The sequence below is a fragment of the Mustela erminea genome, chromosome X (assembly GCF_009829155.1).
Source record: "Mustela erminea isolate mMusErm1 chromosome X, mMusErm1.Pri, whole genome shotgun sequence".
Taxonomy (NCBI): Eukaryota; Metazoa; Chordata; class Mammalia; order Carnivora; family Mustelidae; genus Mustela; species Mustela erminea.
The window spans coordinates 56,526,353-56,551,867 of NC_045635.1; the positions used below are offsets into that span (position 1 = coordinate 56,526,353).

Genomic DNA, 25,515 nt, shown 5'->3' on the forward strand with positions numbered 1-25,515 from the left:
ACCACAGAATATTCATTACTTGGCATAGGAAGAAATGACATAGCGATGTATGCTACAACATGAATGAGCCTTGAAAACATTACGCTGAGTGAAATAAGCCAGCTACAAAAGGACAAATATTATATTATTCCATTTACATGAAATATCTAGAATAGGGAAATTCATTCAGACAGTAGAATAGAGGTTAGTAAGGCTAAGGGGAGGGCTAATGGGGAGTTGTTTAATGGTTATAGAGCTTTTGTTTGGTGTTATGAAAACATTTTAAAAATGATGACAATGGTTATACAACATTATGAACATAATGCCACTGAAGTGTACATTTATGAAGGCTCGAAATTACAAACTTTATGTTATATATATTTTACCAAAACACAAAAATTCAAAAATAAGTAGGCAATCTGCCCCAGAGACTATGCTCTTGATCACAGAGTGATAACCCAGCCCATTCTAGTTCCAAGTCCCCGATAGCTTGCATATCTATAAAATATGAGTAATAATCCCTGCCCTGCCTCTCTTATCCTTGTTTTAAGAGTCAAATTCAATAGCGTACATCACAGGGCTTTCTAAACTGCAAAGAACTGAAGTTAGGTACCATTACTATCTTGGAGATTTACACATAAACTATCACAATAAGATGATCTTCAGTACTATGCAAAAAAAAAAAAAAAAAACATATTTGTTTTGCTATTTCATACAGCTCAGAGGCAATTTCAATTGCACTATCAGTTTCCAATGACACTACCCCAGGTAAAACTTCACACTTGACCAGATAGGAATCTCTGGTCAGGCTTGTTGTGACTACAATTTTTCCACTGAATAGTACACTTCCTTCAAGATATCCTACATGTACTTATCAGAAAAGATTAATTCATGTGGGATCTCAGACTAAAGAGGAACACAGACCAAAGAGGAAATAAAAAGCAAGCAAACAAACAAAAAACAAAAACACTGAAGCTTTCAGCTCTTTCTGAGGGAGACTAAGGAGAGTTCCTAGGGAGCCAACAAGGTATGCAGTCCCAAAGAGCATAGTGGGGATCAACAAAGTGGCAGTGGTATCCAGCTTTTGAAATGGCTTCTAGACCAAGACCTACCACAGGCACAGTCAGCATCCTGAGAAGGTTCTTCAGGCTTTACAGCTTTATTAAGCAGTATGTTTTAGAAAGACTTCCAGAAGGCACCTGGTACACCACCACACTATTGGCACCAAAGCAGAAGTGCTCACAGCAAAACTAGGTCTTGGACTAAATTCACTTAGAGAAGAGAGGGCAAAAGACTCCCCCACAGAGCTAGTAAAGAGCATCCTGAAATAAAATGCCAAGTCCAAGAACGTTAAAAAACGCTAAGAGGCCAGAACTCAATAAGAGTGCATCCCAATATTTCGCTCTATACACACTCAAAGTCCAGAACCCTATTTGCCCTTACCTATTCAGAAAAAATTTCTTGAATTCTCTCTCTCATAACATTTGACTTCATTTTTTATTTCTTGTTTTTGGCTCCACACACTCTTGACTTGTATTGAACTGGCCTTGGCCTCAGCTTCTCTTCCCAATGGGAATTGCTGTCACTCCCTCACTACAAGTACTTTCAATCTTCATCACAATAGAACCCATCTGCCAGAATCCTACCTTAACACTGATCCATGTTCCCCAACATCCTCAGGAAGGATTAAAAGAGACAATGTATGTTATCAAATTTTATAAATCGTAAAGTAACATACCAAAATTTGAAACTCTGTAAGTAATGGTAATGGTTACTCCTAGCTGTTAACACATGCAGTCTGGAATCCTCATTTCAATCTTAGACATTAGGTCCTATTATTATCCCCATTTTTGAGGAAAGAAAAGTGAGGCCATGAGAAGCTAAATAAATTCCCAAGGTGTCACAGTCAAGAAGTGGCAGAGATTTTTGAACAAATGCTGTGGAGCAACTGGATATCCATAGGCAAAAACAAACAAACCACTTCAACCTAAACCTTGCACCTTATACAAAAATGAACTCAAAATAAACTACAGATATTTAAAACCTAAACTTGTGACACTTCTACAAGAAACCATAAGATAACATTTTAGTAACCTAGGGTTATGTGACATGTTCTAGGACACCATAAGCACAATACATAAATAAGAATTAAATATATCGGGCTTCAGCAAAACCAAAAACTTTTGTTCTGTTGAAGACCCTAATGAGAAAACTTTCAAAAAATTAAGCCACAGACTAGAAGAAAGTATTTGTAAATTACATATCTGACAAAGAACTCATATCCAGAATATATAAGTGATTTATTAAACCCAAACATAAGAAAACAAACAACCCAATAAGATAATGAGCAAAATATTTAAGCAGATACTTAGTGAAACAAAATATACAGACAGAAATTAAGCACATGGAAAGATATTCAACATCATCAACCAATAAGGAATAGCAAATTAAGGCCCAGATGAGCTATCACTACACACCTATTAGCATGGCTACAATAAAATATAGTGATAATACCAAATGCCGGCAAGGATACAGAGAAAATGGAATTATCATACATTGCTAGTGGGAATATAAATTGGTTTAGCCACTCTGAAAAAGGGTTAGTCAATTTCTTATAATATTAAACATGTACAAATATGAGCCTACAGTCCCATTTCTGGGCATTTATCCTCTAGAAATGAAAACTTGCATTCACATGAAAACCTGTATGACAATGTTTAACGCAGCTGTATTTGTAATGACCAAAAACTACAAATAATCTAAATGTCCTTCAACTGGAGAATGAATAAACAAACTACTACATCCATACAATGGAACACTTAGATGGATAACAAGGGCATCATGCTGAGTTAAAAAAAAAAAAGCCAGTCTCAAAAGTTCACATTCTATAGGATTACATTAAATGAGTATTCTCGAAATGACAAAACTATAGAGATAGAAACAGATCAATGATTGCCTGAGGTCAAAGAATTTGAAATTGAGACCTTAGGAAAGCCTACAGACACCTCTGAGAAATATGCCAGTAGCTATATATGCAGAGATAAAAGGAATTCTTTGTTGGGTAATCACATGATGAACTGAATTTTTTTCAAGAAACTCTTATAACAAATGCTAACATTACATGTGGCTAAAATCTTAGAATGTCAAGGACTTTCTGCAGGAAAATTTTTCAAAACAAGAAGGAAAGACTCCTGAAGGCAGTAGACCAAATTTTATACAGCTCTGCCTCAGTACTTATATCATAGCAGGTACTCAGGAAATATCTGTTTTCAGTAATGCTGAAATTAAAGACATCACTAGACTTCTCCCAAATTGCCTTGTCCATAAATATGCTGGGTTACTCTATTTGGTTTAGGTAAGAAAAGCTAACACTTATAGAGTACTTACTGTGTACTAAGAGTGTCATATATGTATATTAATTCATGTGTTTATATATATATATATACACACACACATATCTATGTATATATGTATATAGTGTATGTGTGTGTATATATATATATATATATATATATATATATACACATATATCTATGTGTATGTGTGTGTGTGTGTGTGTGTGTGTATACACATGTAATTCTCAAAACAGCCCTAGGAGTTAGAGATGATTATGGTTCTCATTTTATAGATGAGAAAAGTGGGTCACAGAGAAATTAAAGGACTTACTTCCAGGCCCCATATCCAGGAACAGAAGGAGCTACAATGTAATCTGGATCTAGAACTACCTACTCATAATTGTTACAAAGCCTTATTACTATATTCTATAGTCTTTCTGTAATACATTCTCCAGTCACTAGGTCTTTGGTTTATGTTTAGGTTCATTAAAGATACATGAACATAGGACTGTTGAAAATTTTCTTAGATGACACATAGGGATCTGTATAGTTATGGTTCCTTCAGTCAGCAAGCACTTGCTTAATACCAATTCCAGCACTAAGTACCAGGGACCCAAGGAGCGACAAAATACAATCCTGTTTTTGAGGAGCTCATTCTGGTGATGGTGACTCACATGGAAGAAGTGCAACTCAGTGCAATAACTCTGACAGTGGGAAAAATATCAGTGAATGTTTCCTGGAGGAGAAGGATATATGAGTTGAGGATGTGAAATTAGATATTGTTACAAAAATATGGCAGGGAGGGCACCGAAGTGGCTCAGTGGGTTACGACTCTGCCTTCAGCCTGAGTCATGATCTCAGGGTCTTGGGATTGAGCCCCACATCAGGCTCTCTCATCAGCAGGGAGCCTGCTTCCCCCCTCTCTCTCTGCCTGTCTCTGCCTACTTGTGATCTCTGTCAAATAAATAAAATCTTAAAAAAAATACAGCAGGGAAGGGTGCTTCCGGCAGAAGGAAATTTAGCTACAAACAAATGAATGATAGAGACAGAAAGACAAAGAGACAGAAAAAAGACAAAGACATATCAGTGATAACATGGTTCAGTGTGGTGGGAAGGCTGGTTGCAAGGCAGGGCAAGGCTGCAGAAGAAATATGGCAAGTACTGAATACACTACCTACTCCATAACAAAGTTTCTCTTCTTTCATACAGGCAGCCCTGAACAAGGAAGAAAGAAAACTTCCTGGGGTAAAACAGTTATCGGTCAGTATCTAGGACAGTGTCTTAGATTAATTGTACTTTGTGACTTAAAATTGTAATTTATGACTTCATTGACACAAAAAATTAAATGCTACTATCAGAACTGTAGATGGACTGAAAAGAATGAAAATGCAATTTTCACAGGCATTGTCCATAATAACTCTTCACCTCGTACAGTAATACACAACTAATAAAATTTTTATTCATATTATGCCAAGTAATCCAGAACAGTTAGTTTTATATTTCTATAGAAGAGGAAACAAAGCTTAGAGAATTGAAGTGACCTAAGGTTACTGGCAGAGTCCAAACCATACGGATTCAAATCCTGTGATTTTTCCACAATACCACAGCAACTAGACTCAGAATTAACAAGCTAAACCCAGCTCTGACTTGCCCTTGACCTTCCCACCTGCCTATACTTCTCCACACCTAACTTCTCACCTCTAAATCATTTCTCTTAGGCAATCCCAAAGATAAATGCTCAGCCAAAACATAATACAAGAAGTTTGTTAACAGCTCTCTGCTATCTAAATGAAAAGTTAAAACTATAAATTTACAGCCACTACCTCCTGCACCTGACATACTCTACCCCCTATTTAATTGATCACACAAGCTGATTATATAACTGATTTGTCATCTACTTCCTCAAACAGAATTTAACGTTCTTTGAGGACGGGAATCTTTGTCTTCTACCTACTGTTCTACCTGAATATCTACACAAGTGCTAGTGCATAGCAATCGCTTAATAAACATCAGTTAAATGAATGAATGAATGTACTCTTTTGTCTGATATGAAGGGCCCTTCACAGTCTGACTTGCACAGTAGTCTCCTTCACCATCTTCCAATCTCCAACCTATCTCAAGATCCTCCCAATATGTTTCCAGGCCTTTCCAACCCTATGCCTTTGATGTTATTCCCATCTACATTTAGGTAAAGCCTACTTCTTTCTGGAAATCTTTAATCACACCAACCCACATTAATCTCACCTTCCACTAGGCTTAACAGTATCAACTAACTGTGGCAAGCATATGGCACCTCTAAAGTGTGGTGCTACATTATAAACCAGCAACTAACTAGATTGGAAACCTCTTAAGGAAATGATCTCTGTTTCAGCCCTCTCTACATGCCACTTTGCTTCTGTACCAGTACCTGATATATAGCAAGTAATCAATAAATACTGAATTACTTCCTATTATTTTTATTTTATTTGGGTTAGTTGACACACAATGTCACATTAGTTTCACATCTACAACATGATGATTTCACAAGTTTAAACATTTATGCTATGCTCACAAGTGTAACTACAACATCTCACCATACAATGTTATTACATTTATCACTGACTATATTCCTTATACTGTGCCTTTTACTCCCATGACTTATTCATTCTATTAATGGAAGTCTCTTATCTCCCACCACTCTTCACCCATTTTGTTCATCCTCCCACCCCCCTTCTCTCTGGCAACTGTTATTTTGTGTTCACTCACCAGTTTATGAAAGAACATCTCAAATCATGGTTCACATTGACAAAAAGTAGGGAAGACTGTGCTTGATCCTATCACATGACCAAAGTGTGACAGGGTGATGATCTGTTAAAAGATATGGAGTCAAGGAAGAAGAGAGAAAGATGGTGGCACTGCACAAGAACCCTAGGCTCACTCATCCCATGAACACAACTACATAACTATATAATCACCTTAAATAGCCCAGAAATCAACCCAAAGACTGGCAGAACAAACTCTCCACAAGTAAAGGTAGTGAATAGGCCACATCAAAGAAAATAGGGAGTACAAAGATAGGGACTGGGAGATAAAAAGATGGCCACTGCAGTGGGAAGGTAGCTGCAACACAGAGAAGGGTGAAAGACAGACCAACTAACAGGATAGCCTAACATGGGAAAAATGAATTCCCATAGCAACTGGTTTATAAGGTGAGAGGGGCTGAATTTCATGAGTTCTTGCAACCAGCAAGGCTTCAAGCCTGGAAGTTTAAAGGGCAATGGGCTCGGCACAAATATAGCCTGAAAGGTATTGTGCTACTTTGGAATGAAGGAAGGCAAACAACCCATAAACATTCAGCACTGAAACAGGGATCTGAAGAACACATGGGCACATTCTGTGGAGGGTATTTGCTCATTTTGAATCCTGTCCCAGAGACACAGCATTCATGGAGAGATCTCTCCAGGAACAAAGAAACTGACAGATGCCATTTCCCTCTACCATCTCTGAGCATAAGCAGAGAGCAACCTATGGGAACCAGCACAGAACTGACACTGGCTACCTAGCTTGCTTACACCAAGCCCCACCCACCCACACTGTGGTGAAATAGCCCTTCCCAGTCACATTTGACATGGCAAGCCCCTCCCCCAGAAGACCAGCCCAAACCAACCTCAGATCATGTCCCAGTCACATTTCACATGGCAAATTCCTCCCCCAGAAGACCAGCCCAAACCACACCTCAGACCATGTCTGCCGACCCGGGAGTTTTGCAGAGTGGCAACAGGTCTCATGTGACAAGCAGACCATAGCATACGTAATACAACTTGCCAGATTCAGGCCAGGGACCAAATACTGCCCATAACATACAAAGAGAGCCTCTGGAGACAAGTGGCCATAAGGATAAAGCAGCCAAGACACAAATGCAGTACACACAGAGCACATATTGGCGACATTCCCAGAACTGCCAAACCCTGAGGAACAGGGGACATTACATGGAACAATGAAACAAGACCGCTTCTTCATAATACCTTTACCCTCCAAAACAGGAGATATAGCTGACTTTCCCAACAAACAGAAACAGGAACACGGAGAGACAAGAAGAGAAGACAGAGAAATCCATCCCAAATGAAAAAATAGGACAAGGTCATGACTGGAGATCTAAGCAAAACAGATATAAGTAACTTGCCTAATGGAGTAATTAAAGCAATGATCATGAGGCTACTCACAGTAATTAAGAAAAGAATGGAAGACATCAAAGAGACTCTTAACATGGAGATAAAAAAGAACCAATCAGAGATAAAGAGTACAAAAAAAGGAGATTAGAAACATGTTTGATGCAATGAACAGCAGGCTGGAAGCAGAAAAATGAATTATTGACCTAGAAAACAGAGTAATGAAAAGTGGCCAAGCTCAACAAAAAAGAGAAAAAATTATTTAAAACAAGAATAGAGTTAGAGAACTCAGTGACTCCATTAAATATAATTAATATTCATATTATAGGAGTCCTAGAAGAATAAGACAGAGAAAAGAGGGCAAAAAATTTATTTGAAGAAATAGCTGAAAACATCCCTAATCTGGGGAGAGAAACAAATATCCAGATCCAGGAGACATGGCACATCTCCAACAATATCAACAAAACACAATGGGAAAAATCTGTAGCCAAGAATACTGTATCCAGCAAGGCTATCATTCAAAATAAGAGAGATAAGGAGTTTTCCAGAAAAACAAAAACTAAAGGTGTTCGTGAACATTATTCAAAACCTGAAAGAAATATTAAAGGGCCACTTTGTGTGAAACAGAAAAATAAAAAGTAGTCAAAATGTAGTAAACACAAAAGCTGTAAAAGTGAATATTTATGTAAAAAATCAGTTAAGGAACTCACAAAATAAAAAGATGTAAAATAAGACACCATATACCTAAAATGTGGGGAGGAGAGGAGCAAAGAAGGAATTCATACTTAAAGGACTATCACCTTACTATAGACTGCTATAAGAAGATGCTATATATAAACTTCATGGTAATCACAAATCAAAAACCACTAATAAATATGCAAGGAATAAAGAGAAAGAAATGCAAATTTATCACAAATGAAAACCAACAAACCATGGAAGAGAGAAAGGCAAAACAGATTCAGAGAAAATCTTCAGAAACAACTAAAAAACAAGTAATAAAATAGTAACACATACATAATCTATCAATAATAACTTGCAGAGTAAATAGACTAAATGCTCCAATCAAAAGATATTAAGGGTGGCAGAATGGATAATTACAAAAAAGATCCATCTATATGTTGCCTAAAAGACAACCATTTTAGACCTAGACACCTTCAGATTGAAATTGAGGGAATGGAGAAACATCTATAATGCAAATGAATGTCAAAGAAAACCAGAATAACAATCCTTAATATTATCCAACAAAATAGACATTAAAACAAAGACTGCAGCAAGAGACATAGGACATATACAATAATAAAGGGGATAATCCAACAAGAAGATATAACAATTGTAACAATGGTAAATATTTATGCACACCAAATGGGAGCACCTAAACACATAAAAGAGTTGATAACAAATAGATGAATAAAAAAAATCTATAATAATACAGTAGCAGTAGGGGACTTTAATTCCCCACTTACATCAATAGACCAACCATCTAATCAGAAAATAAAAGGAAACAATGACTGAATGACACACTGGAACACATAGATTTAATAGATACTCAGAATACTCCATCCTAAAACAGCAGAATACAGTCTTTTTAAATACACACAGATCATTCTCCAGAAGAGATCACATATTAGCCCACAAAACAAGCCTCAACAAATTCAAGAAAATGGAAGTCACACCAAGAAGCTCTTCTAACCACAATGCCATGAAACTAGAAGTCAACCACAAGAAAATTTATGGAAAGACCACAAATATATGGAGGTTAAATAACATGCTACTAAACGATGAATAGGTCAACAAGGAAATTTTTAAAAAAAAGAAATATAAAAGTACATTGAAACAAATGAAAATGAAAACACAATGGCTCAAAACCATTGGGATGCAGCAAAAGTGGTTCCAAAAGGTAAATTTCTAGCAATACAGGTCTATCTCAAGAAGTAACAATAATCTCAAATAAACAACCTAACCTTAAACCTAAAGGAACTAAAAAGAGCAACAAACAAAACCTAAAACCACCAGAAGGAAGGAATAATAAATATTAGAGAAAAAATAAATGATAGAGAAACTTAAAAAAAAAAAAGAACACATAAATGAAATCAAGAGCTGGTTCTTTGAAAAAAAATCAATAAAATTTACTAGACTGGCTTATCAAGAAAAAAAGAGAAAGGACTAAAAGAAATCACAAGTGAAAGAGGATAAATAACAAACAGCACAGCACAGAAATACAAACAATTCTAAGAGAATATTATGAAAAACTCTATGGCAATAAAGTGGAAAACCTAGGGGGGAAAAGGATAAATTCCTAGAAATATATAAATTACCAAAATTGAACCAGTAAGAAATAGAAAATTTGAACAAGCCTCTAATCAGCAAGAAATAGATCAACAATCAAAAACTCCCAACAAACAAAAGTCCAGGGCCAGATGGCTTCAGAGGCAAATTCTACCAAATACTTAAAGAAGAATTAATACCTAGTCTCCTCAAACTATTCCAAAAAATAGAAGGAAAACTTCCAAATTAATTATGTGAGGTCAGCATTACCCTGTTTAAAAAAAAAAACAGATAAATATACCACAAAGAAAAAAGGAACTAAAGACTAATATCTCTGATAAACTCAGATGCAAAAATCCTCAACAAAATACTAGCAACCAAAATTCAATAATACATAAGAGAATCATTCCTAAAAGATCAAGCAGTATTTATTCCTCGGATGCAAGATTTCAATATTCACTAACCAATCAACATGATACAATAAGAGAAAGGATACGAACCATATGAACATTTCAATAGATGCGAGAAAAAGCATTTTACAAGGTATAACATCCATTCATGATAAAAAACCATCCACAAAATAGGTTTAGAGAGAACAGATGTCAGCATAATAAAGGCCATCTATGAAAAACACACAGTGCACATCATCCTCAATAGGAAAAATTGAGAGCCATTCTCCTAAGGTCAAGATAAGGATGTCCACTCTCAATACTTCTATTCAAAACAGTACTGAAGGTCATAGCCACAGCAATCAGACAACAAAAAGAAATAAAAGGAACCCAAATTGGTAACGAAGAAATAAAACTTTCACTATTTGCACATGACATGACACTATATATAGAAAGTGCTAAAGACTCCACGAAAAAACTGCTACAATCGATTAACAAATTCAGTTGATTTTCAGGATACAACATCAACATATAGAAATATGTTACATTTCTATACACAAATAATGAAACAGTAAAAGGAAAAAGTGCATAAACAATCCCATTTACAACGCAACAAAAAATAAGATACCTAGAAACAAATCTAAAGACATGAAAGACCTGTACTTTGAAAACTATAAAACAGTGAGGAAAGAAATTCAAGAGAACACAAAGAAATGGAAAAACATTCCATGTTTCTGGATTGGAAGAACAAACACTGTTAAAATGTCTATGCTAACCAAAGCCATCTACACATTTAATGCAATTCCTATCAAAATACCCACAGCATTTTTCACAGAGCTAGAACAAACAATCCTAAAATTCGTATGGACTCACAAAAGACCCCAAATAACCAAAGCAATCGACAAAGAAAGGCAAGGCTGGAGACATCACAATTCTGGATGTCAAGTTATATTACAAAGCTGCAGTAATCAAAACAGCATCATACATATACAAAAACAGACATATAGACCAATAGAACAGAATAGAAAATACAGAAATAAGTCCACAATTATATGGTCAGTTAATTTTCCACAAAGCAGGAAAGAATACCCAGTGGAAAAAAGAGTCTCCTGAACAAATGGTGCTGGGAAAACTGGACAGCCACATGCAAAAGAATAAAACTGAGCCACTCTCTTACATGATACACAAAAATAAATTCAAAATGGATCAGAGACCTAAATTTAACACCTAAAATCATAAAAATCCTATAAGAGAACACAGGCAATAAATTCCCTGACACTGGCTATAACAACATTTTTCTAGATAGGTCTCCTGAGGCAAGGTAAATAAAAGCAAAAATAAACTATTGGGAGTACTCAAAAAAAAAAAAAAAAAAACTTCTGCACAGCACAGAACCCACAAAACTGAAAGGCAACTTACAAACTGGGAGACGATATTTGTAAATGATATATCCAATAAAGGGCTCATATCCAAAATATATAAAAAGCTTATAAAACACAACACTCAAAAAGCAATCCACTTTAAAAATGGACAGAAGTCACAAATAGATATTTTTCCAGAGAAGACATATAGATGGCCAATAGACAGATGAAAAGATGCTCACCCACAGTAATTTTCTTCACATCACCACCTCTTCCCATTTATATTATGCTCAGCATCAATCACCATCAGGGTAATGCAAATCAAAACCACAATGAGATATCACCTCACACCTGTCAGAATGGCTAAAATCAAGATCACAAGAAATAACAGGTGTTGGTGAGGATGTGGAAAAAGAGGAATCCTCTTGCACTGCTCGTGGGTATGCAAACTGCTGCAGTCACTCTGGAAAACAGTATAGGGTTTCCTCAAAAATTTAAAAATAGAGCTATCCTATAATCCAACAATTGCACTGCTGATTATCTACCCTAGGACCATAAAAATACCAATTCAAAGGGATAAATGCATTGATATATTTATGGCAACATTACTTACAATAGCCAAGTTATGGAAACAGGAAAGGTGTCCATTGGCTGATGAATGGATAAAGAAGATGTGGAATATACATACAATGGAATATTATTCAGCCATAAAAAGGAATGAAATTTTTGCCTTTTGCAATGACATGGATGGAGCTGACAGTATAATGACAAGCAAAATTAGTCAATCAGAGAAAGACCAATACCATATGATTTCACTCACAGGTGAAATTTAAGATACAAAACAAATAAGCAAAGGGAAAAAAGAGATGGAGACACAGAGAGAAACAAACCAAGAACAGACTGTTAACTATAGAGAACAAACTGGTGGTTACTGGAGGAGAGGGGGCTTGGGAGATGGGTTAAATAGGCAATGGGAATTAAGGAGGCACTTGTGATGAGCACAGAGTGATGTATGGAAATATGGAATTAGCATATTGTACATCTGAACCTAATATAACACTGTATTTTTACAAACTATAATTAAAAACTTAGAAAATGCTATGGAGTCAAATAGTCTGCCTTTGAATCCAGGCTTCACCACTTAAAACCTGTTTGATTCTGAACAAGTTTTAAAATGTCTCCATGCCTCAGTTTCCTCATTTGTAAAACGGGGATAGCATCAGTCCATACTTTATAGGGTTGTGACAAGTATTAACAAGATAATACATGCAAATATTCAGCCCAGTGCACAGAATACACGCATTAATACAAACATTAGCCATTATGACTGATATTGACTTAGGCTTAATAGTAAGCCTTTGTAATGGGTACAAGGTTTCTTTTTGGAGCGATAAAAATATTCTAAAATTGACTGTGGTAATGGTTGTACAACTATGAATGTACTAAAAACCAGTGAATGGCACAATATGAATGGGTGAACTGTATGGTATGTTAACTATATCTCAATAAAGGTATTTTAAAAATAATCCCAAAAATAAAATAGGCCTTGGATCTATTCATTAATTGGAACAGGAGGAAGAACATAAGGGGATCTTGGCCTAAAAGCAAATTATTAACATTATCTGCCCAAAACCTGTAGAATACATGAGGTTTACTTTCTTTTCTGATGATAGGCAAGACCTTTATAGTTGTAGCCCACCTACAAGGAGGGGTGAGGGTCACCATGCTAAGCCTAGAGATTATATTAAAAATGCTACAGGGGGCACCTGGGTGGCTCGGTGGGTTAGGCCGCTGCCTTCGGCTCAGGTCATGATCTCAGGGTCCTGGGATCGAGTCCCACTTTGGGCTCTCTGCTCATCAGGGAGCCTGCTTCCCTTCCTCTCTCTCTCTGCCTGCCTTTGCCTACTTGTGATCTCTCTCTGTCAAATGAATGAATAAAATCTTAAAAAAAAAAAATCCTTCAGCTTTAAAAAAAAAAATGCTACGGAATGAAATCAGAGATAAAGGGGTAGAAAAACATCACTTCTCATCTCAGACCAACTGCAGACTGACTGCAGACTGCCTAAGTCTATTTGGAAAACATTTTGGCATGATCAAAATGGAATTAAACGGGCAGTTGAAGAAAAATCCTCTAAAGGGAAGCTCAACATTGAAAACAAGGGAAAAATAAATGGAAAACAATGGGCTGTCCAGAAGAGGACAAGTCCTCAGGGATCCTCCAAAAGCTCCAATGTATTCTTTCAATTCTTTCTCTTATCCACAAGAGATCTGCTCCCATTTAGTAACCTCAAGCAGAAACTCCATGGCAGAGAAGACAGTTCTGTTTTTATTTATTTATATCATTGTCACTGGTAAAAAAGGCAAGACGAAGCAAGATGCTACCACTTGACCTGGGAATATGTTCAGAATCATTTCCCCAAGCAGGAACATTTGCCAGGTACCTGATGAGTCCACACACTGACACAGGCTAATTAAACAGAAAACGAGAAGTTTATATGTCATCTATAACTTATGGGGGAAGAGTGACTGAAGAAAAAATAAAGCAGCTGGTGATCATACCTGATTCCTAGTGAATACTGGGAAGCAGCTATGGAGAGGAAAGGAGAGAATGGGTAGCAAATACTTCATTGCATTCAACTTAAAAAAAAAGACCCCTTTCCAGATCCTTAAGTAATTTTCTTCACATCACCACCTCTTCCCATTTATATTATGTAAAAAGTAGAGGCTCATGAGAGGTACCATTTTTTTTTAAGTTGTCACACAGCAGACATGAGCTAACTTTCTTGTATAAGTAAAAACTGAAGCATATTATTCATTAATTAAATTCCAGATTCTACAACCTTCTGAATATATGTATGCCTGAGACTACCTTCCCACCAGTCAAAACTCCCTAAAAGCACGAAAGACATCAGCCTAAAGGTAATTAAATGAGACCTTCAAAATATGTGGCAAGAAAGGACACCAGGTGAATTTCAGGGGAACTAAATTTTCGTCCAGTTTTGTCACTAGTAGTATAACCTTTAATAGGTCTCTCCAGTCCTCAGTCTCCCCCTCTAAAATCTAAGGACTTTAAAATACATCAGTAGTTCTCAATCTCAAGGCAATACTACAGCCAGGGACACTTGGAAATGTGTGGAGGTGATTTTGGTTGGCACATTAACTTAGAGAGAACTACTGGTATTTATTCCAACATAATGAAGGAGAGCTAAGATACTGGACAGCTAGCAATGCCCAAAACAAACAAACACAGTGAAGAACTATCCTGTCTAAAACCTCAAGAGCATATTTATCTCCCTTTCCCAGAAATAAGTGGACAAAACAATTAGATCTTGTCAACCTCTAAAATCCTTTGCCATAGGCAAATGTAAGAAAGAATACTGCAATACTGTGTTTGTCTTATCAAGACTGAATGGTGGGGAAACTTCAATCATATTTTTCTCAGTAGATGAGGAGAAAAAAAATTACTCTGCATTTCATGCTCTAAAACATGTAATTAACAAAATCTCTTCAGGAACATATCTGAATCTGGCAATGAGCCTTACAATAAAGACACATTAGACACACACACACAGAGAGAGAACTATTAACTGTAACCAGATGTTCCTTAACAACCCTTTGTTTAAAAAAACACAAACAATAAATTCCATTAGACTTTGTTGTTCACATTTTAAATCCAAGTGAAACTAAGGAACATGTAAGAAAAGGGGTTGGAAAAGTGTTCATAGAACAGCAAAATGTTTACTTTGCTGGATCCACGTGTTTTAGGCCAATAAAAAAACATGAGTGGCTGGTTATCAGCTGCAACCCAAGAGTCAAGGGGGTGGAGTTGAAGAGGTTTTACTTATTAATGTAATTTACCATTTTTAATTCCTGCTCTGAAATTCTTCCCACAAATCTGTATGATGTGATCTGCCATATGGATCAGTAACAGTAAGCTACATTGTGTCTGTTACTTACCAATCTGGTAAATCAACTGGAATAAAAATTCTAACTCCAGGGTTTTAAGCATGAGCTGTTATAAACTGATAATTAACTCACTGATACAAAACCAGCAGGCAGAGGGAAAACATAAAAGCCTCTAGCAAATCAACAGAAGAAAGGCCAACAGTCAAATAGGATCTTTTGAGAAAATAGGTTTGAGAAAAAAAATAGCTTTTCTGATTTTTCTGGACACCAACTATAATAACTCCATCTATACCCATTACTCATCAAAGCCAAATTTAACCGCTTCCTGAAACCAACCAAGAGATTATAGCAAATAAATCCTTTCAAGGATGTATTTCAAAAAGGAGTTATTTTCTGTGGCAGAAAAAGCAGATCTCTATAGCAAACCCCACCTTGGCAGTAGTCTCCTAGAATACAGCCTGGAGTTTCAGAAATTTAAAAATCCTGAATCTGTGCTAGCAGTTTTTGCCACTGGCCTCACTGGGCTGGTATCCAAACTCTAGGGTCTAATGTCTCAAAATAAGCCAAACCCAATTCTGAACAATCACCCTTACTGCTTAGTAGCGTCTTCTAAGAATATTTCGCTCCCCAAAAATTCTCATCTATACTGGGGAACTAATATCTGTATTTGCCTCTGACTAATCAGTTATTTTCCTTGCCACCCACCAGTTGACTTCTAGCCAATCTATCCACAACTGTTATTAACTTTCAAAGACCAATATGGCCCTTCTAAAGGGCCAGTTATGTGGATCAGTTTTGTTTTTTTTTTTTTTTTTTGAAAATTGAATAAGGAAAGGGAGAAGTAAATAGTTTGTCTCCATCTAACATTTGCAAAAGGTGAAATATTAAAAAACCTCTAGCAATTTTAATGCCTAAGGAAACCAATTTTCAACTGCCAAAAATGATTCCTTCTCTCACCTCTGCTCTCACAAATCAAAGAAATAAGCATGGGGAATGAAGTCTTGCTTATGCTATGCAGCTGATAAAAATTCTAGACTCACATAAACTACCCTTATTTTATTCATTTCAAATAGGCTTCTCAAATCTTTTATGTTCAAATAAAACCCTATCTTCTCTCTCCCACTCACTCTTGTTCTCTCTCTCTCTCTCTCTCTCTCTCTCACACACACACATACACACACACCATCCAGGTTATCAAGCCAAGAATACTTGTGACTCATCCTTGATCTCTCTCCTTTCCTCCCTTCCCCTCCCTCTCCCTTCCCTTCTATATCTCTCAACCAATTCATTGGCAAGTAATAGTAAAAAAGAAATTAGAGTCACCATTACTTAAGTGGGCCCCATGCCCAGCGTGCAGCCCATTTTAGGGCCTAAGATCAAGACCTAAGCTGAGATCAAGAATCAGACACTTAACCAACTGAGCCACCCACAGGCCCCAATGGTTCCATTTTCTAAACATCCTGAATCACTATGCACTTTCCACCACCTCAACCACTACTTTAGTCCAGGCCACCATCACCTTTTACCCAGATTTTTGTAATCGCATTTTAACTGATTTTCCTGCTTCCACTTTTAGTCCTATTTCATTAAACCTACAGAAGCTACAAGCAACTCTTAAAAATATAATACATATGATATTCTCTATCCTATTATCTTGTATTTTTCATAGAATTAATAATTATCAAGAAATATTATATAAATAGAAAGAAAGAAAGGTAGGAAAAGGAAAAGGAAAGGAAAGGAAAGGAAGGAAGGAAGGAAGGAAAAATATCTTATTATAGAGAACAAACTGATGGTTACCAGAAGGGAAGGATTAGGGGGCTGAATGAAATGGGTGACAGGGATTAAGGAGAGCACCCAGCCTGATGAGCACTGGGTGATGTATGTAATTGTATTATATGCCTGAAACTGATATAACACTATATGCTAACATACTAGAATTAAAAAACTTTTGAAAAATGAAATACTTTAATTATTTACTACACTTTATGTTTTTCCTCATTAAAATTCAAGCTCCATAAGAGAAAAAACTTGGTCTCTTTCACTACTGAATCTGCAACACCTAGAACATTTCATGACATACAGGAGATGTTCAATAAATATGTGCAGAATTAATAAATGAATTATTTTTGAACACACTTTAAGTGAGCACTTACTTCACAAAACAGGTGCTATGGTTGATGGAGACAAAGAAGACAGTCCCTGACCTGGAAGAGCTCATATGAGGGATAAAGACATTAAATAATTATAATACAATGTCATGAATGTAACAATAAAAGTATAAATCAGAGGACCTGGAAAAATAAAACAGGGAGTCATGTGACTATACTTGCATGAGATGCAGAAAGCTTCATAGAAGAGAATAAATTTGAGGAGGAACTTGAAAAATGCATACATTTTCTAGACTGAGAAAATGTGCAATGTGTATGAAAGATAAAGGGAACAATACAGGCTGAGAATGGAGTTGTAAGCAAGGATATGGGGCATAAGAATAACAACAACATTCAGGAAAAACTAAGTAGTTTGGTGGCTAGAATGGAGTGTATGTATGGGGGGGAAGCTAGGAAAGGAAGCTTGAAGAGATGGGTGGCTGTCAGACTATAAAATGAGCATGCTTTGTTAAGAAGTTTGATATTAATTCTTGTACACAGGGAGGAGTCAAGTGCAAGTAAAGAGTGAAAAAGATTCATCCATTCTGAGTGCTGTGAAGTGTGTAAACCTGGTGATTCACAGACCTGTACCCCTGGGGATAAAAATATATGTTTATAAAAAATAAAAAATTAATTAAAAAAAAAAGATTCATCCATTCAACAAATGTTTAAGTGTGTGGAGATACTTGTTTTTAAGGAAGATAAATCAGGTAACAACAGCAAGAGTATACCAACATTTAGAATAAACTAAAGGGAGGCAGAAAATTGGAAGATGCTACCAATACCATACTGTTTTGATTACTACAGCTTTGTACTATATTTCTTTACTCTATTTTTTAAAATGTTTTTATTTTAATTCCAGTTACTTAACATACAGAGCAATATTAGCTCCAATTGTACAATATAGTGATTTAACACTTTCATACAATACCTGGTGTTCACCTCAGCTAGAGCACTCTTTAATCCTTACCACCTATTTTACTCAGCTCCTCCCCCCTACCTTCCCTCTGTGACTGTCCGGTTATTCTCTACGGTTAAGAATCGGCTTCTTGGGGCACCTGGGTGGCTCAGTGGGTTAAAGTCGCTGCCTTCAGCTCAGGTCATGATCTCAAGGTCCTGGGATCAAGCTCCGCATCAGGCTCTCTACTCACTGGGGAGCCTGCTGCCCTTCCTCTCTCTCTGCCTGCCTCTCTGCCTACTTGTGATCTCTGTCTGTCAAACAAATAAAAACAAAACAAAACAAAACAAAAGAATCGGCTTCTTGTATTGCCCCTCTCTCTCTTTTCTTCCCTTTTCCTTCCTTGTTTTGTTTCTTATATCCCACTTATGAATGAAATCATATGGTATTTATCTTTCTCTGATTTATTTCGCTTGGTATTACACGTTCTAGCTATATCCACAAATTTGCAAAAGGCAAGATTTCATACTTTCCTACAGCTGAGTGATATTCCATTATGTATATGTACACATCTTCCATATGAATTCATCAGTCATCGGCCATTTGGGCTCTTTCCATAATTTGGCTATACTTGATAATGCTGCTATAAACATTGGGGGTGCATATTTCCCTTTGAATTAGTATTTTTGTGTGTTTTACATAAATAACTAGTAGTGCAATTGTTGGATTATAGGGTACTACTATTTTTAACTTTTTGAGAAAATCCCATGTTGTTTGCCACAGTGATTGCACCAATTTACATTCCAACCAAAGGTACAAAAGGGTTCTCTTGTCTCCACATCCTTGCCAACACCTGTTGTTCTTGTGTACTTGATTTTAGCCATTCTGAGAGGTGTGAGGTGATACTTCGTTGTAATTTGGATTTGTATTTACCTGATAATCAGTGATGTTGAGCATCTTTTCATGTGTCCGTTAGCCATCTGTATGTCTTCTTTGGAAAAATATCTATTCCTATCTTCTGACCATTTTTAATTGGATTATTTGGTTTGGGGCTGTCGAGTTTTTTATAAGTTCTTTATATATTTCGGACACTAACCCTTTATTATATATGTCATTTGCAGATACCTTCTCCAATTCAGGAGCTGCCCTTTAGTTATATGTTTCCTTCACTGTGCAGAAGGGTTTTATATTCATTAGACCCAATCGTTTATTTTTGCTTCTTTTTCCTTTGCCTCAGGAGACATACCTAGATAGAAGTTCCTACAGCCAAAGCAAAACAGGTTACTGCTTATGTACTCCTCTAGATTTTTTGACTTCTGGTCTCACATTTAGCCTTCTAATCCAATTTAAATTTATTTTATCATATGGTGTGATGAAGTGGTCAGTTTCACTCTTTTGCATGTTGTCCAGTTTTCCCAACACCATTTGTTGTTGGGACCGTCTTTTTTCATTAGACAAGTCTTTCCTGCTTTGTCAAAAATTATTGACCTTATGATTGTGGGTTAATTTCTGGATATTCTCTTCTATTCCATTCATCTGATGTGTTTCTTTTTGCCAGTAACATAATGTTTTGATTACTATAGCTTCATAATGTAATTTGAAGTCCAGAATTGTGAGGCAACCAGCTTTGTTTCTCTCTCTCAAGGCTGCTATCCCTATTTAGGGTATTTTGTGATTCCATAAAAATCTGAGGATCATTTGTTCTAGTTCTGTGAGAAATGCTATTGATATTTTGATAGAAATTATATTAAAAGTGTGGGTTACCTCAGGTAGTATTCATTTTAACAATATTTGTTGTTCCAATCCAGGAGCATGGAATGTTTTTCCATTTCTTCATGTCATCTTGAATTTCTTTCCTCAGTGTTTTATAGTTTTCAGAGTATAGGTCTTTCACCTCTTTGGTTAAGTTTATTCCTAGCTATCTTATTGTTTTGGGTGCAACTGTAAATGTAACTGATTCCTTAATTTCTCTTTCTGCTGCTTCGTTATTGGTGTTTAGAAATGTAACAGATTTCTTTTTTTTTAAAGATTTTTATTTATGTATTTGACAGACAGATCACAAGTAGACAGAGAGGCAGGCAGAGAGAGACAAAGAGAGAGAGGAGGAAGCAGGTTCCCCACTGAGCAGAGAGCCTGAAGCAGGGCTGGATCCCAGGACCTTGAGATCATGACCTGAGCCAAAGGCAGAGGCTTTAAACCACTGAGCCACCCAGGCGTCCCTATGCAACACATTTCTATAGGTTGATTTTGAATCCTTCAACATAACAGTATCTGTTTATCAATTCTAGCAGGTTTTTGGTGGTCTCAGAGTTTTATATAGAGAGTATCATGTCACCTGGAAATCATGAAAGTTTTACTTCTTCCTTGCCAAATTGGATGCCATTTATTTCTTTTTGTTATCTGACTGATGTGACTGGAAGTTGCATTACTATGTTAAATATTAGTGGTGAGAGTGAACATCCTTGTCTTGTTCCTTGACTGTGGAGGGAAAGATCTTAGTTTTCCCCCATATACGATGATTGGTTTTTTGTAGCTGGCTTTTATTATTCTGAGGTATGATGCCTCCAAACCACCTTTGTTGAGGGATGTCGTCATGAATGGATGTTGTACTTGGAACAATGTTTTTTCTGCATCTATTGAAATGATAATGTGGTTCTAATCTTTTCATTTATTGATATAACCTATCACATTGATTCACTTGCAAATACTGAACTTTCCTTGCAACCCAAGAATAAATCCCACATGATGGTGGTAAATGATGCCTTTCCAATGTATTGTTGAGTTAGGTTTGCTTTTATTCTATTCAGAATTTTTGCATCCATGTTCATCAGGTATATTGGTCAGCATTCCCCTTTTTTAGTGGAGTCTTCATCTGATTTTGGTATCACATTAATGCTGGCCAGATAGAATGAATTTGGAAGTTTTCCTTCCTTTTTTAGTTTTCGAATAGTTGGACAAGAATATATCTTTGGTAAAATTATATCTTTGGTAAAAGATATATTATATCTTTGGTAAAAATATTATATCTTTGGTAAAAGATATATCTTTGGTTAAAAAAATATATTATATCCTTGGTAAAAAAAATATTATATCTTTGGTAAAAAAAATCCTATGCCTTTGGTAAAATTCATTAGTGAAGATATCTGGTCCTGGATTTTCCTTTGGTGGGAGACTGTTGCTTACTGATTCAATATTTCTTGTTGATTATCAGTCTGTTCAAGTTTTTGTTTTCTTCCTGTTTCAGTTTTGGTAGTTTATATATTTCTAGGAGTTTATCCATTTCTTCAGGTTGTCCAATTTCTTGACATACAGCTTTCCATAATATTCTCATAGAATTATTTTATTTCTGTCATGTTCTTTGCTATTTCACCATGCTCATTTGTGATATTATTTATTTGGGTCCTCTCTCTCTTCTTTTTGATAAGTCTGGGAAGAGGTTTTCAGGTTTGCTCAATTTTCACAAAGAAATGCTCCTGGTTTCATTGATATGTTCTATTGGTTTTTTTTTTAAGTTTATGAATCATTTATTTCTGCTTTACTATTTATTATTTGCTTCCTTTTGCTTGTGTTAGGCCTTGTTTTTTCTTTTCTAGCTCCTTTAGGTATAATGTTAGGTTGTTTACCTGAGATTTGTCTTGCTTCTTAAGGTAAGCTTGTAGTGTTGTATATGTCCCTTTTAGGACAGTTTTGTTGCATCCCTAAGTTTTGGACCACTGTGTTTTCATGGTCATTTCTTTCCATGTACTTTCTTTTTTTTTTTTTTTAATTTCACGTATTATTTCAACTCCAATTAGTTAACACAGAGTGTAACATTAGTTTCAGGAGTACAGTTTAGTGATTCATCACTTACAACACTCAGTACTCATCAGAGCAAATGTTCTCCTTAATACCCATCTCCCATTTAACCTATTCCCCTGCACACCTCCGCTTCAGCAACCATCACTTTGTTCTCCATAGTTAAGAGTCTGTTATTTTCTTATTTTTGTGTGTGTACAAATCATCTTTATTTTCTATTTAAATTGAATTAGACAACATATATCACCAGCTCCAGATGCAGAGCTTAGTAATCCACCAAGTGCTTAAAACACCGAGTGCACAAAATACGGTGTGCCCTCCCTAATACCCATCCCCAATTAAACCATCCCCCGACCCACCTCCCCTCCAGCAACCCTAGTTAAAAGTCTCTCATGGTTTGTGTCCCTCTGTAATGAATTCAAATTCAGTTTTCCCTCCTCTACGATTCTCTGTCCCTATTCCACATGAGTGAAACCATATAATTGTCTTTCTCCGACTGACTTATTTTACTCAGCATAATATCCTCCAGTTCCAACCAAAGCAATGTAAATGCTAAGTATTCAGCCATTCTGATGGCTGAGTAATATTCTAGTGTGTGTGTGTGTGTGTGTGTGTGTGTGTGTGTGTGTGTGTGTATCACATCTTCTTTATCCATCTGTCAATGGACATCTTGGCTCTTTCCATAATTTTAGCTATTGTGCATATTGCTGTTATAAACATTGGGATGTATGTGCCTCTTTGAATCACTACATTTAGTTCTTTGGAGTAAATACCTGTCAGTGAAATTGCTGGGTTGTAGGGTATCTCTATTTTTAACTTCTTGAGGAACCTCCATACTCTTTTCCAGAATGGCTGTAACAGTGTGCATTCACACCAACAGTGTAAGAAGGTTCCCCTTTCTCCATATCCTCCCCAACATTTGCTGTTTCCTATCTTGTTAAATTTAGCCATTCTGACTGATGTGAAGTGGTATCTCATTGTGGTGGTTTTTTAAAATATTTTATTTATTTATTTGACAGACAGAGATCACAAGTAGGCAGAGAGGCAGAAGAGAGAGAGGAGGAAGCAGGCTCCCCGCTGAGCAGAGAGCCCAATGCGGGGCTCGATCCCAGGACCCTGGGATCATGACCCGAGCCGAAGGCAGAGGCTTTAACCCACTGAGCCACCCAGGCGCCCCTCATTGTGGTTTTGATTTGTATTTCCCTGATGCCAAGTGATAGAAAGCATTTTTTCATGTGTCTGTTGGCCCTTTGTATATCTTCTTTGGAGAAATGTCTGTTCATGTTTTTGCCCATTTCTTAACTGGATTATTTGTTTTATGGTTGTTGAGTTTGATAAGTTCTTTATAGATCTTAGATACTTGCCCTTTGTCTGATATGTCATTTGCAAATATGTTCTCCCATTCTGAAGTTTGCCCTTTAGTTTTGTTGATTGTTTCCTTTGTTGTGCAGAAAATTTTAAAGTCCATTTTTCCTTTTGTTTCCCTTGCCTTTGGAGACATATCTAGCAAGAACTTGCTGTGGCTGGGAACAAAGGGGTGTTGCCTTTCTTCTCCTCTAAGTTTTTAATGGATTCCTGTCTCACATATAGGTCTTTCATCCTTTTGAGTTTATCTCTGTGTATGGTATAAGACAATGGTCCAGTTTCATCCTTCTACATGTGCCTGTCCAATTTTCCCAAAACCATTTATTGAAACAATCCTTTTTCTATTGGATATTCTTTCCCACCTTGATGAAGATTAGTTGACCATAATGTTGAGGGTCCATTTCTCTATTCTGCTCTATGGATCTACGTGTCTGATTTTGTGCCAGTACTATGCTGTCTTGATGATTACAGCTTTGTAATATAGTTTGAAGTCCGGCATAGTGATGCCACCTGTTTTGATTTTCTTTTTTAACACTCTTCTGGCTATTTGGAGCTTTTTCTGGTTCCATACAGATTATAGGATTATTTGTCCCAGCTCTGTAGAAAATGAAGATGATATTTTCATAGGGATTACACTGAATGTGTAGAATGCTCTGGAAAGCATAGACATTTTAACAATATTTATTCTTATAATCCATGAGCATAGAATGGTTTCCCATTTCTTTGTTTCTTCCTCAATTTCTTTCATGAGTGTTCTGTAGTTTTTAGAGTACAGATCCTCTACATCTTTGGTTAGGTTCACTCCAAAGTATCTTATGGTTTTTGGTGCATTTGTAAATGGGATCAATTCTTTTCTTTTTCATCTGTCTCATTGCTAGTATATAGAAATGCAACTGATTTCTGTGCATCGGTTTTATATCCTGCCACAATGCTGGATTCCTATATGAGTTCTAACAATTTTGGGGTGGAGTCTTTTGGGTTGTCCACATAAAGTATCAAGTCATCTGTGAAAAGGGAGAGTATGACTTCTTCTTTGCCAGTGTGAATGCCCTTTATATATTTCTGATGTCTGACTGCTGAAACTAGGATTTCTAGTACTATATTAAACAAAGATGGTGAGACTGGGCATCCCTGTCATGTTCCTAATCTTAGGGAAAAAATTCTCAGTTTTTCCCCATTGAGAATGATATTCACTATGGGCTTTTCATAGATGGTTTTTATATTAAGGCATGTTCCCTATATCCCCACACTGTGAAGAGTTTTAATCAAGAAAGGATGCTGCATTTTGTCAAATGCTTTATCTGCATCAATTGAGAGGATTATATGGTTCTTGTTCTTTCTTTTATTAATGTGATGTTTCACATTGATTCATTTGCAAATGTTGAACCACCCTTGAAGCCCAGGAATAAATCCCACATAGGCATGATGAATAATCCTTTAATGTACTGTTGGATCCCACTGGCTAGTATCTGGGTGAGAATTTTGGCATCCATGTTCATCACAGAAAGTAGTCTGTAATTCTCCTTTTTGGTGGGGTCTTTGTCTGGTTTTGGGATCATGGTAATGTTGGCCTCATAGAACACGTTTGGAAATTTTCCTTCCATTTCTACTTTCTGAAAAAACTTTAGTTCTTTAAATATTCACTAGAATTCCCCTGAGAAGTTGTCCAGTCATGGACTCTTGTTTGTTGAGAGACTTTTGATTACTGCTTCAATTTTCTTGGCGGTTATGGGTCTAGTCTGGTTTTCTATTTATTCTTGTTTCAGTTTTGGTAGTTTATAAGTTTCTAGGAATGCATTCATTTTTTCCAGATTGCCTAACTTGTTTACATACATTTGCTCATAATATGTTCTTAAAATTGTTTCTTTTTCCTTGGTGTTGGTGGTGATCACTCCTCTTTCATACATGATTTTATTAATTTGGG

At 36.3% G+C, this 25,515-nt stretch overlaps 1 protein-coding gene across 6 annotated transcripts in view; it reads right to left on the bottom strand.

Moving 5' to 3' along the window:
- Positions 1–25,515, bottom strand: part of OPHN1 (oligophrenin 1) — a 558,586-nt gene that overhangs the window by 467,492 nt on the left and 65,579 nt on the right. The gene's annotated exons all lie outside the window — the stretch shown is intronic.